The following is a 15,191-nucleotide window of genomic DNA, read 5'->3' on the forward strand; positions in this document are numbered from 1 at the left end:
CCTCTCTCTCTCTCTCTCTGTGACTATCATAAAAAAAAAAAAAATAAAAGTGTTAAAGAATAAGTTTAGAGTAGGGCCTAATTGCATGGTTTGTGATGAAAGGACAATTTCTAAACAAGAGCTTTTTTGTTTAGAAAAGCACTCACTGGTGTTTTGACTAAAGAATGGCAGTTTCTTCTCAAAGTATGATTGTTCAGAGCCACAGAGACTGAAACAAAGGGAATTGTGGATATTATGATGGCAGGAAAGACTAAAAGACTGCTTTGCTTTAGCTTAGGCATTTAGAATGCCCAAGAAGCAGTGCAGAATGTTTTCTCTATTTATCTTAGAGGATGTTGGAAGTTGTTCCTTTGAGAGACACTACAGATAGTGTATCAAAACTGTAATTCTGGGTATTATTTCAGTACATATAGTCAACCATTCCCAGGGCTCTAAATGATGAACTAAGAGGCAAAAATGTGCCTGAAGTAGGGGTCTCTTGGGCAGAAAGTACTCTGCAACTCATTAAATAGCAGTAATTGGAAGTCATTTTGGCTTCTGAAGGTGCATGGTGACCATTTGAAAGGTTTGAAGTCCATTTGGAAAGGTATCTCTTTCAAATTTCAGAGGTGGACATTTTAGGCATGATGTACAGATTTCTGGCAAACTAAATGTACAATGATCCCCTGAATCTACTCAGTGTTCACATAGCCCGGGAATAATTCCAGGTTAGCATACAATCCTATGCAATTTTTTTAAAAAAGCTTTTATTTATTTATTTGACACAGAGAGCATGGAGTAGGGAGAAGCAGGCTCCCCACTGAGCAGGAGCTGGATATGGGCTCAATCCTAGGATCCCAGGATCATGACCTGAGCCCAGGGCAGATGCTTAACCAATTGAGCCACCTAGGCACCCCAATCCTACGAAGTTTTTTTAAAAAATTCTGTTTGTCATTCATGAGAGACAGACAGAGAGAGGCAGAGGCAAAGGGAGAAGCAGGCTCCCCATGGAGCAGGGATCCCAGGACCCTGGGATCACAACCTGAGCCGAAGGCAGACCCTTAGCAGCTTATCCACCCAGCCACCCTCCTATGCAGTTTTTTAATGTAGATCTGCTTTCATGTGACATAGCTTGAAGCTGGACTACTTACTCAACGATGAACAGGGATTCCTTAAGCTAATAGCAATCAAAAGGTGGTATCTGTTGGCTGCTTTCTTGTATGATAGTGGTGATGAGAGTGTGTTGGGAAAAGAGAAGAGGAATTGCAAAGGGAAAATTTATGGAATCATTTTAAAACCTCCTGGTCTTTGTGGAACAATCAGGACTACTACTAAGAAACTAATGTTCACATCCAAGAGAGTTTTTAAAAAAAGATCACCACACAACTCCATGCAAACTATAGGGATGGTTCGTACTGTATATTTAACACCTCAGTTGAAATTTGCAAATCTGTACAGACTACAAGTTGTTCTGGATTTTATTTTTTATGTCTAAGTTCTGTAGATGTGTTTGTAAATTCCTGTTTGCTTATTTCTAGAAAGTGTGGATGAGAAGGGGGGGAAAGGGGAAGGTCCTTATCTCCAACTGTTCCCATTAGCCTATACAAAGTAATTTAATTTTGCCCACTGTTCTGCTTGCAATGTTTTCATTTCAACATCCATTCTACATAATTAAAAATTATTCCTTACAAATCTGACTAGTGAGTAATGACTTTACCATCAAATCCCCAGACTCCCACAGAGTTAAATTATAGAGAGGCAGTTAAATTTGCCTGAAAAGCAATGGAAATAACTTTTGGAATAAAAGAAATGAGAAAGAAATCTAATCCAGCATGGGCTCTTAGGATTTACATGTTCATGTCCACAAGTGCACACATGCAAGACGGGACCCTTGGTTATCTGTATTAACTATGATTTATGTTAGAGGATTGTGTTATCCTTAATTAGGAAATGATCCTATTTACCCTGAAAGTTCTATTTCTCCTAATCAGTTGATTATATAAAGCATCCCATTTTTTATGCTGTATGTTTCTAAAAGCATTTGTTTCTAAAAACAGTTTTTTAAAAAATGATAGTACCCATTTGAAATATGCTTAAGGGAACTTGGTATATCATACCACTATTTTTCCTTTCCAAAAAGAGTTCGTGAAGACACTTCTTTTTTTTAATGAGATATAATTAAAGATAATATAGTGTAAGTATAAGGTGTACAACATGTTGCTTTAATACATTTACGTACTGCAATATGTTTATACTGAACCTTTAGCTAACACCTCTATAATATCACATAATTTCTTTTAGTGGTGAGAACATTTCCACTTAGTCTCTTAATAATTTTGAGGTACATAATACAGTATTGTTGATTGTAATCATTATGCTGTACTGTATGTAGATCTCCAGAACTTATTTATCTTCCAGTTGTAACTTTGTACACTTTAACAAAATCGCTCCAATTTTCCCACCTGCTAGCCCCCTGATAACCACCATTCTATTCTGTTTCTAGGAGTTTGGCTTATTTAGATTCCATTTATAAGTGATGTCATAGACTTTAAAAAAATAGCATTTGGGTTTTTTTTTTTTTGGAAGATTCTATTTTTATTTTCATTTTTATGAAGTAAGCTCTATGCCCAACACAGAGCTTGAGCTCACAACCCTGAGATAGAGAGTCACATGCTCTACTAACTGATTCAGCGAGGCACCCCCATATTGTATATATTTGTCTTCTCTGTATACTTATCTCACTAAGCATAATACCTTCAAGGTCCAACCATGTTGTCAGAAAAAGTATGATTTCCTTACTTCTCATAGCTGAATAATATTCCAGTGTGTGTATATCACATTTTCTTTATTCATTTATCCATAAGTGGGCACTAAAGTTGTTTCCATAACTTGGTTATTGTGAATAATGCTGTAGTAAACATGGAGGTGCAGATATATATATCCTGTTTTAATGTCATTTTATTTCATTTCCTTTGGATATATACCCAAAGGTGAAATTGCTGGATCATATGATAGTTGTATTTCTAATGATGATTAGTAATGTTGGGCATCTTTTCATGTCCCTGTTAGCCATTGGAAAAAAGTCTATGGAGGTCCTCTTCCCATTTTGAGATTGTATTGTTTGGGTTTTTTTGTTGTCATTATTAAGTATGAATTCTTTATATATTTTGGATATTAACTCTCTATCCAATATATGGTTTTCAAATATTTTTTCCCATTCCATAGGTTGTCTTTTCATTTGTTGATTATTTCTTCTGCTGTACAGAAGCTTTTAGTTTGATTGAGTCCCACTTGTTTTTGATTTTGTGACATATTTGCATTTGGTGTCATATCCAAAAAATCATTATCAAGACTAATGTCAAGGAGTTTCAGCCATCTCTTTTCTTCTAGGAGTTTTATAGTATCAGGTCTTATGTTTAAGCTTTTAATCTATTTCAAGTTAATTTTTTTTAATTTAAAAAAAAATTTTTTTAGTTTTTATTTATTTATGATAGTCACACACACACACACACAGAGAGAGAGAGACAGAGAGAGAGAGAGAGAGAGAGAGAGAGAGAGAGAGGCAGAGACATAGGCAGAGGGACAAGCAGGCTCCATGCACCGGGGAGCCCGACATGGGATTCGATCCTGGGTCTCCAGGATCACGCCCTGGGCCAAAGGCAGGCGCTAAACTGCTGCGCTACCCAGGGATCCCTCAAGTTAATTTTTGTGTGTGGTGTGAGATAAGAGTCCAATTTCATTTTTCTGCCTGTGGTTATCCAATTTTCCCATCACCGTCTGTTGAAGAGACCCTCTTTTCCCCACTGAGTGTTCTTGGCTCCATGTCAAATGTTAAACAACCATATATGAAGTGGTTTATATATTACCATTGTAATATAGTTTGAAATCAGGAAGCATGAAGCCACCAGCGTTGTTACTCTTTCTCAGGATTGTGTTGGCTATTTCAGATCTTTTGTGGTTACATTCAAATTTTAGAATTGTTCTTTTTATTTCTGTGCCATTAAGAGTTTAATAGAGATTGCATTGAATCTATAGATGGCTTTGGGTAGTATGGACATTTTAACAGCATTAATTCTTCTGATCCATTAACACAGTACATCTTTCCACTTGTTTGTGTCTTCTTTAATTTCTTTCATCAAAGTCTTGTAGTTTTCACTGTACAGATTTTTTACTTCCTTGGTTAAGTTTATTCCTAGGTATTGTATTGGTTTTGATGCTGTTGTGAATGGTATAGTTTTATTTATTTATTTTTCAGATATTTCATTGTTAGTGTATAGAAACGCAACTGACTTCTGTATGTTGATTTTACCTCCTGCAACTCTGTTGAATTCACTGATTAGTTCCAATCATTTTTTAGTTGAGTCTTTAAGGATTTTCGATATACAAGATCATATCATCTACAAATAGTGACAGTTTTACTTCTTTGTTTCCAGTTTTGATGCCTTTTATTTCTTCATGTTGTTTAATTGCTCTAACGAGGTCTTAAGTCCTATGGAATAAGAATCTTAAGAGTGGACACTCTTATTTTTGTTACTTATCTTACAGGAAAAGCTTTCAGTCTTCCATTATTAGGTATGATATTCTCTATGGATTTGTCATATATGGCTTTTTATGTTGAGGTATATTCTTCCTATACCCAATTTGTTGAGAGTTTTTAATCATGGGACACCTGGGTGGCTCAGCAGTTGGGCATCTGCCTTCGGCTCAGGGAGTGATCCTGGGGTCCTGGGATAGAGTCCCAAAGCAGGCTTCCTGTGTGGAGCCTGCTTCTCCCTCTGCCTATGTCTCTGCCTCTCTCTGTGTCTCTCATGGACAAATAAATTAAAATCTTTTTTAAATAAGGGAGTTTTTAATCATGAAAGGGTGTTGTATATTTTCAAAGGTTTTTTCTGTATCTATTGAGATGAACATATGGTTTTCATATATATTGATGTGGCGTATCACATTTATTGGTTTGCATACGTAGAACTATCCTTCTATCCAAGGGATAACTCCACTTGATCATGGTGTCTGATCCCTTTAATGTGTTTTTGAATTACATTTGCTAATAGTTTGTTGAGAATACCTGCACCTATATTATAAGGGCTATTGGTCTATAGTTTTCTTTAGTGTTCTTATCTGACTTTGGTATCAGGGTAATGATGGCTTTGTAAAATGAGTTTGGAAGTATTCCCACCTCTTCAATGTTTTTGATGAATTTGAGAAGGATTAGTAGTAATTTTTTAAATGTTGAGTAGAATTCAGTACTACAGTCATTTGGTTCTGGGATTTTCTCTGTTGTGAAAATTTGATTACTCATGCACTCTTCTTACTCATTATTGGTCTGTTAAAATTTTCTATTTTTTCACGATTCAGTCTTAGTAGATTGTAACTCTAGGAATTTATTTCTTCTAGGTTATTCAAGTTGTTGAGATATAATTGTTCATCTTAGGGATCTTATGTATTTTTGTAGTATCCCAAGCTATAATGTGTCCTCTTTCATTTCTGATTTTATTTGAGTCTTCCTTTTTTTCTTAGTCTAGCTAACGGCTTGTTAATTTTGTTTATCTTTTGAAAAACCAGCTTTTGGGATGCTGGGCACTCATCCACTGCTCTCCCTTTTCCCCAGCAAAGGAGGTCGCACTGCTGGCTAGTTCAGGTACACCTCCAGCTTCCTGCGCTGTTGCCTTGGGGAGGGGTGCTGCTGACAAAATTCCTTTTACTCTCTCCAATACATCCAAATTCACATGCTTTTTTTTTTTCCCTCCAGTGGATTGCTGGAATCTCTCCTCAAGTAGCCTGGACTTCCACAAAGGCTATTTTAACCATTGGGAGTCTACTCAAGTTAGCACTGTCCTGGTTTTCCTTGACCATGGCTGAGAGAAACTGTGGCATTTTGCAATGGGTCCATAACCCATGTAGAAGTCTGTCTGCTTATTATCCGATGCACAGGTAGATGAGGCCCTCCCAGGCCCCTTAACATATGGTGCTGGATCCCACAACTCCCACAGAGGCATCTTTGTTTGTGAATGGATGCCAAATTGATTGTTAAAAAGGGGGGACAAAAAGGAGGATGTCTTATGCCAGCATGATACTGACATCACTCTCATTACTTGTTCTTTATATTGCTCAGTACTATTCTATCATATATATGTATATAACAGTATTTCTTAACCTTTACCCATTGAAGGGCATCTCAGTTGTTTCAAGTTTGGTGCTATTACAAACAAATCTGCTCTGAACCTTTATGTACAAGATTTTAGGTAAACCTAAGTTTTCACTTTTATGTAATAAATGTCAAGGAGTGTAATTGCTTCTCTGTATGCTAGTTGCATTTTAGTTTTTAAGTAAATGGCCACAATGTTTTCCAGAGTGGCTATTTTACACTCCCACCAGGAACATATGATTAACAGCTTTGCCACATCCTCACCAATATTTGGTATTTTTACTATTTTGTATTTTTGCCATTCTGATGTGTGTAGTAATATTTCATTGTGGCTTTAATTTGCATTTTGCTGATGGTATTAATGTTGAATGCCTTTTCATGTACTTATTTGCCATTTATACATCCTCTTTGGTGAAATATCTGTTCATGTACTTTCCCCATTTTCTAAGTGCATTATTTGCCTTCTTACTGTTAAGTATTCAGAGTCCCTTATATCTTCCTGATACTAGTCACTTGCTAGATATGTCTTGAAAATATTTTCTGCCAGTCTGTAGCTTGTTTTTTCATTCTCTTCACAGTGTTTTATGCCAAGCAAAATTTTACAATTTACATTTAATGTCAGTGATCCACTTTGAGTTAATTTTTGTATAATGTGTGAGACTTGACTCAAGGTTAAGGAGTGAAACATGTAATTTTTTTAATTGTTCATATTTTTCTGTTTAGATTCCCTATCTTTTCATTAATTCCAAGTATCTTTTCTGTTAACTCATTGAACATCTTTTGGATTTATTTATTTTAGAGAGAGTGAGAGAGGGCATGAGCAGGGAGAGGGGCAGATGGAGAAGGCTAGAAAGAATCTCAAGCAGACCCCCTACCCAGTTTTATTCAATAAAGCAATAACCTAGGTATTGAATTGAGGGTATCTTGCAGATACAACTAAAGTATCTAATCAGTTGACTTTATGTAAGGTAGATTACCTAGGAAAATCTTTTTTAAAACCTGTTTCTAGTAGTAATTTATTTTTAATTTTTAAAAACCATTGTAGCTATAACTGTTTTACTAGTGAAACACAATAGCTGTTGTTAATAGTGTTTGGGCAAATTTGAAAACTAACAATTGAATGTGCACTAATAAACCAGTTAGAGGAAAGAGCAAATGAAAAGGTAGGTTTAAGAGACAGTAACTGAGAAATTGAGTTTGTTTGAATTTTTTGGGAAAAAAATGTGACTGAAGAAAGAAATAATGATAAACCCCAGTGCCAGGCCTTCTTATAGCTCCAGAAGAAATCTGGCAACCTCATCAAAATTGAGGCAGCCTTTGAGATTTTTTTTGTTTTTTTGTTTTTTGTTTGTTTGTTTTTACTGTTCCTTCAGAGTAGAGTCCTTATTTTTTTTCATTTTTTTAAATTTAAATTCAATTTGCCAACTTCTAATATAACACCCAGTGCTCATCTTATCATGTGCCCTCCTTAATACCTGTCACCCAGCTACCCTATCTCTGCATCCACTTCCTCTTATCTATGATAAGCTTGATGGACCTTATGGAATTTGTTGAAAAGGCTTAAAGCAGGGCTAAATTTTCCTTGAGAGAAAGAAAAGAAATACTGTCTGTAGACAACAGCTTCAACCCATGCCTGTGGAATTTAAGCCAGCCCATGAACTTTGCTTCCTAAATGTCTGCTCTATGGATTTTGGACTTGCCATCACAGGGATTAACTGAGAAAGCCAAAATCCATAGAGCAGGTACTCTGGAAGCAGGGGCAGTAGGGGGGGATGGAGAAGAAAGAGAATATATATGCTATTGGTTCTACTTCTCTGGTTCAACTCTGACTGATACACTTCTTCATTCCAAAACTCATTGATATATTTTTTTAATTTATATTTTACATTTTGAATGTGATAATCTCAGGATGTAAAGTCCTTAGATGAAAGCTGTCTAAATTTGATATGTGCTATCTCACCTGACTCATTTCCTTTTATCAATTGATTATTTTTCATAATGAACTGATTTAATTGATATTAGTCTCAGGAAATACTAAAGTTCTAAATGGAAGGTTCTCTCTTTTATAAGAAATTTGATTTTTCTTTTCTATAAGCAATCTCAGGAACACTACTGACTTGGGACCAAGAGGGACTTCAGCCCTCTTCCACTCTTCAAATTAACTTGGTAGTCACTTAGCCTAACAATTACTTCATATCTAGGCCAAACTCTGAATTTCAGATTATAGTGTTGAAATGCATTTCTTTCAGGGAAATCTACCCTTCTTCCATACTTACTCCTTATAGCTACCATTTCAGTGCTTATTAAAATGACATTTTCTTTAATCGTTTTCTTTTAGGTAATTGTTCACATTTCCTATAATACCAGTAATATAGCAGATTTTCTAAAGAATGATTTTGTTGGGCAACCCGGGTGGCTCAGTGGTTTAGCGCCGCCTTCAGCCCAGGGTGTGATCCTGGGGACCCTGGGGACCCACGATCGAGTCCCACTTCAGGCTCCCTGCATGGAACCTGCTTCTCCCTCTGCCTGTATCTCTGCCTCTCTCTGTGTCTCTCATGAATAAATAAATAAGATCTTTAAAAAAAATTTTTTTTAAAAAGAATGATTTTGTTATTTTGTAATAGGTTAGCTTTTAGTCCACTATATAACCAGAAGTGGAATGACTAAAACTATAGCCCAATAATAAGTTTAGTAGGCAAATAGTCCTTACTTGCTCTTTTCTTCCTGAAAAATTATCTTTGTTTTTCTTTATGTTTATTCTGCCATGTAAGTTTTCTAATCACTTTGTATTAAAATACTTTTGGAATTAAAAGTACACTGGATTACTTAATTTGGGACTATCTCACATTTTATGGAATTTATTCTTCCCATTCATGATCACTGTGTTTCTCTGTCAGATCTTCTTTTACCTCTTTAGTGCCATTTCATAATTCTCTCATTTTATTTATGTATTTATGTATTTATGTATTTATTTATTTATTTATTGAAAGAGGGGGAAGGCGCAAAGGGAAAGAGAGATAATCTTGAGCAGACTCCACATTCATCATGGAGCCTGATGCGGGGCTTGATCTCATGACTCTGAGATCATGAACTGAGCCAAAATCAAGAGTTGGACACTTAACTGACTGAGCTACCCAGGCATCCCATTTCATAATTGTCTTCTTAAAAGCTGTTTATTGCTTTTCTTATTTTAGTCCAAGGTAACAAGGTAAATTATTAAATTATTTAGATGATATTCTGAATAGGATTTTTTCATTTATACTTTCTAATTCATTTTGACTGCTATTTATTCTTTTTTAAAAAAGATTTTATTTATTTATTCATGAGAGACACACAGAGAGAGGCAGAGACATAGGCAGAGGGAGAAGCAGGCTCCATGCAGGGAGCCCGATCCGGGACTAGATACTGGATCCCAGGATCACACCCTGAGCTGAAGGCAGATGCTCAACCACTGAGCCACCCAGGCGTCCTTGTTGTTTATTCTTATATAGAGATATTATACCTCCAAAACTTTCTGAATTTACTATTATACTTAATAATGTATCTTAAGAATTTCTTTTCATGGGATCCCTGGGTGGCGCAGCGGTTTGGCGCCTGCCTTTGGCCCAGGGCGCGATCCTGGAGACCCGGAATCGAATCCCATATCGGGCTCCCGGTGCATGGGGCCTGCTTCTCCCTCTGCCTGTGTCTCTGCCTCTCTCTCTCTCTGTCTATGATAAATAAATAAATAAATAAATCTTTAAAAAAAATTTTCAGGAATAAACTTAACCAAGGAGGTAGAAGACCTGTACTCTAAAAACTATAAAGCACTGTTGAAAGTAATTGAAGATGACACAAAGAAATGGAAACACATTCCATGCTTATGGATTGCAACAACAAATATTGTTAAAATATCTATACTACCAATTGAATGCAGTCTCAATTGAAATACCAACAGCATTTTCACAGAACTAGAACAAATAATTCTCAAATTTATATGGAACCACAAAAGACCTTGAATAGCCAAAGCAATCTTGAAAAACAAAATAAAAAAAACTGGAGTTATCATAATTCTAGGCCTCAAGTTATATGGCAAAGCTTTAGTAATCGAAACAGCATGGTATTAGCACAAAGATAAACTCATAGATCAATAGAACAGGATGGAAAACCCAGAAAAAAACCCCCACAATTATTTGGCCCATTAATCTTCAGCAAAGCAAGAAAGAATAGCCAATGGAGGGAAGAAAAACAGTCTCTTCAATAAATGCTATTGAGAAAACTGATCAGATACATGCAAAAGACTGAAACTGGACCACTTTCTTTCACCACAAACAAAAATAAACTTAAAATGGTTTAAAGACCCAAATGTGAGACCTGAAACCATAAAAATCCTAGAAGAAAGCACAGGCAATAATGTCTCTGACATCAGCCATAGCAACATTTTTTCTAGATATGTCTCCTGATGAAAGGGAAATAAAAGCCAAAATAAACTATTGGGACTACTTATTTGTACAATTTTTATATCAAGATTATAAAAACTAGCTCTTGGGGTACCTAGGTGGCTCTGTCAGTTAAATGATTGCCTTCAGCTCAGGTCATGATCTCAGGGTCCTAGGATGGAGCCTCACCTTGGGCTCCCTGCTCAGTGGGGAGTCTGCTTCTCCCTCTCTCTCCCCTCTACCCCCCAGTTTGTGCTCTCTCACTCACTCCTTCTTGCTCTTTATCTCAAATAAATAAATGAAATCTTAAAAAAAAAACCCTACTCTGCATGTTAGCAGAAACAAAGCAATTCATGAATGAGTAAAAGACAAAGCTGAGGAACTTATACACAAAAGCAAACTAGTTAAAAAGATATAAAGACAGAAAATATAAGAGAACTGGAGGATCTCTTTATTTAGTGAAATATTTGAATGATATGAATTATGTAATGAGAGAAAACTGTGAAAGGGAGAGAAATTAATTCAAAGATGTGATTCATAATGATTTTAATTTCCCAGAACTAAAGGGCATGAGTTTCCAGATTGAATGGGCTCACTGAAAACAAAATGTGGAAAAACATCCACAAAAAGACACATCATAGTGAAATTTCAGAACAATAGGGACAAAGAGACAGTGGTAAGAGCTCCCAGGTATGAAAAAGTAGGTTACTTACAAAGGATCAAGAATCAAAATGACATCTGACTTCTCAACAGCAACACTGACAGCTATAAGACCATTCCTTTAAAATTCTGAAAGAAAATTACTCTTCATTTAAAATTCCATATTCAGTCAAAAAAATCAAGCAAGAAAGCAAGATGAACATCTTTAGATATGTCAAGTCAAAAAATTTAACTTTCATATACCTTTTTGTGGAAATCTACTGAAAGATACGTTCTATCAAAACAAAGAATACCAATAAAAGCAAGCAAACAAACACAAAAAAGAATTGGCAGGGAGGTGACATCAGCAAGATGGATTGGAAGCCCTAAGCCCTTCTTTTCTCAACAAACACATTGATGCAGCAATAATTTATAGGCACATTCCATTCATGAGGAATCAGAAACCAATGGATGCAAGCACCCCAGCAGAACAGGAAACCAGACTCACCGAAGCTGGTTGGGACATTCAGAATGCCCTTACCTGGAGACCCTGCTCTCAGTGCAACATCATTATAGTGGGAAGAGATGCCTTAGCTCCCAACCTCATCTAGTGGCCTGATTATTCTGAAGGGGCTCCAAGAGGATTAGCTTCTGTCTTACGGTTTTGGAACTCTTGAAACCAGCATAGACCAGCTGCCCAGGGAAGAATGGAGGTGGTAGCTTAAGCTAGTAGCTGCCATTGATCCTTGTTCCTGCTCAGCCTGGTGTGAGCAGATGAAAAATCCTGGCTCTGTTCCCTCCTGTGGAGGGAAAAAGTTGATGTACGTGCCTAGCATCCCAATTTCTCAGGGACTTACCAAAGAACTAACATTGTCTTGCTAGTCTTGAAGTTCTGATGAGTCCTGCACAGTGTAGCCATCAAGGGTGAACAGAGGCAGTAGCTTGAGCTCTGGACGCCATGTTCCCTTCCTGGAATCTCCCATCCTTTTGACTTTATTATAATCCTTTTGTATCCTGTCCTGGCTAAAGTCTGTGTTTTTCACAGACTGTATCATGGGTTATAGGGAGATTGCTATAGAAAATTATTGATTGAGAGGATCCCTGGGTGGTTCAGCAGTTGAGCATATGCCTTCGGCTCAGGGCATGATCCTGGGTCCAAGGGATCAAGTCCTGCATCGGGCTCCCTGTGAGGAGCCTGCTTCTCCCTCTATGTCTCTGCCTCTCTCTCTCGGTGTCTCTCATGAATAAATAAATACAAATCTTTTAAAAAATTATTGATTGAGAAATCATCATTGAGAAAATCATCAGTGTTCATGGGGTTCATTGAAAATCCACTTTCTCTAGTGTTGGAGGGCCTTAGTTATATTTAAAAATCCTTGTATTATTATAGAGTCCCTATCCCAATGACCAATTAGTGTTCCAGACTTTTTATTTTTATTTTTATTTAAAGATTTCATTTATTTATTCATGAGAGACACCGAGAGAGAGGCAGAGACATAGGCAGAGGGAAAAGCAGACTCCCTGCAAGGAGCCCAATGCAGAACTCAATCCCAGGACCCCAGGATCACAACCCAAGCCAAAGGCAGATGCTCAACCACCAAGCTACCCAAGCGCCCCTGTTCCAGACTTTTTAGATTATGGCATCCTTCTTGACTTATACATTGTATGCTCCCTCAAGATCTACTTTTTCCATTTCAAAATTTCTGTCTCTTCCTTTTATGCTTGGCTTCTATCCTTGTTCTAGAAGAGAGAAAGATATTTTCCTTTCATTTCCAAGGCAATTCTCCCATCTTTCTATTCACTCTTTTTTTGGGACCATACTCCATCAAATATAACCTTCTCCAAGCAATTCTAGGCTCTTCTTTTCCAGTTTCTTTCCTTCTGTTTACATTTGAAAGCCAATATAACATAATGTTTACCAGCACAGTCTCTGGAGAGAGAATACTTAGATTTAAACCCCAATTCCAACTCAATTCCACTACTTAAGTGCTGTGTGAGTTTGAATAAATCATCTAGCCTTTCTGAGCTTAATTTTCCTATCTATAAACAAACAGGATTGTTTCAAAGGATTAAGTGAGATAATCTACATCAAGTGCTTAGCAGGATGCTTGGTAAGAGGTAAGAACTAAATTGTTAGGTATTATGCTAAAAAGTATGATGTCAACTAAAAAAATGAAGCTCAATTTCCCCCTATAGTAGAACAACTCTCCCTCTTCCCTCCTACCTCCCATTACTTTTAATCACAAAACTCTGGCTATCAGAATGCAGTCTGTTCCCATCAGCCCCTCCTTATTTTTTATTTTATTTATTCATGAGAGACACAGAGAGAGAGAGAGAGGCAGAGACACAGGCAGGCTTCATGCAGGGAGCCCGATGTGGGGCTAGATCCCGGGACTCCAGGACCACACCCTGGACCAAAGTCAGGCGCTAAACCACTGAGCCACCCAGGGATCCCCAGCCCCTCCTTATTTAACCACAGCTTTCTCTTCTCACTGCTTGACTAACACTGCTCTCCCAGAGGGGCTGAATCTTTCTAGTCCTAGTCCAGTGCTCAATCACCTACACGGTAATGCCTCCTGTCAAATATATTGGCTGATTCCACTGGCATGTTTTTCCAATCATATGTGATCTATCTGGATCTAAAAGATGGATCTTACATTTGTCATTATGTAGGTTGTCAGAAAAGACAAGATAGGCCTTCAACAGAAAAACTGACATTTAATTTCTCAAGTGTCATTTCTTGAAGTACTATAATCCAATGCTTCTGACCTGATTTCAAATCATTCTCATTCACTCCCCCACTCTTGTCAATCTCATCACCCTTCATCTACCTTATGCTCTCCTAAGAAGTTTTAAAAATAAAATATTTCATAATACTCTACAAAAAGTTGATTCTTGAATCAGTCATCAATATAGTAGGACTTTTTCTGTGGGGTAGGTCTGCATTTGAAACCACTGAACTGCATCAAACCTGGGTCATATAGGCCCTTTCTTTGAAAACTGAGCTGCAGCTCCAAACCCAGCTTTCTTAAAAAAAAGTACTGAAATCATTCCACCATTTCAGAGAAGTAGAAGGCCCTGCTTCAGGCAGCAGAGAAACCTAATTTTAAAGTCTAATAAGGAAATCTGGGCAGATGAATACCAAGGAGAAGGTGATGTTGATCTAGTCGAGTGCTCTGCCGAATTAAAACTTGATGGGAAATCATTGTGCTTCAGGGAACAGGACCAGCAAAGGCTTAGAGTACGGTGTGAAGATCAATATTGGAAGAATAAAGTAATTGAATTAGCAAATCCTCAGGACAAATAGGCTGAAGGGAACAAGGGGCAGTACAGCTCCAACTAACTTAAGAAAGTTAACAGGAATCAGGAAAGGAAATGGGCCCATATCTTTTAGCCTTAGGCTTGCTAACACTATGGCTGAACATACAATGCACCTTGTTCTAGAAGTGAAATTGACACTGCTGTTTCACAGTCACCTGAGGCTGATTATTGCAGATCTAAGAGTGGTCAGCGATCCCAATCCAGGCTCTTATAATGAAAAGAGCAATGCGTTCATTTTAATTTCCTTTTTAGCCACTTATGAGCTGTGTGACTTGGGCAAGATTTTTAAGCTCAGATCCCCATCTGTAAAATGAGGATGAAAAGAATTCCTATGCTTTAGGGATAATGTACTGCTAAAAAGAGATAATGTATGTAAGTGCCTAGCACAGTGCCTGGTACACAGTTGGAACTCAATAAACATCCATTTCCTTTATTTTTCCTATTACCCTCCAATAATTTTGTTTAGTATCACCACTCTCATATTGTAGGGGAAAAAAATAAAACTGATAGAAACTGATGGCAATTTTTTTTGCTTCCTTGTTGCAAAAATCAAGAACTTAGTGAAGAAGCTAAAAGTATTGGCTAAAACAAATTTAAGAATTATCAGTGATTCTATTATGTATACTTATTTTATTTTAAATGATTGATTACACATTGCACTCTTTTTTAAAATTACTTTTTCTATTCTT

Source organism: Vulpes vulpes, chromosome X (assembly GCF_048418805.1).
Source record: "Vulpes vulpes isolate BD-2025 chromosome X, VulVul3, whole genome shotgun sequence".
In the NCBI taxonomy this organism is placed as follows: Eukaryota; Metazoa; Chordata; class Mammalia; order Carnivora; family Canidae; genus Vulpes; species Vulpes vulpes.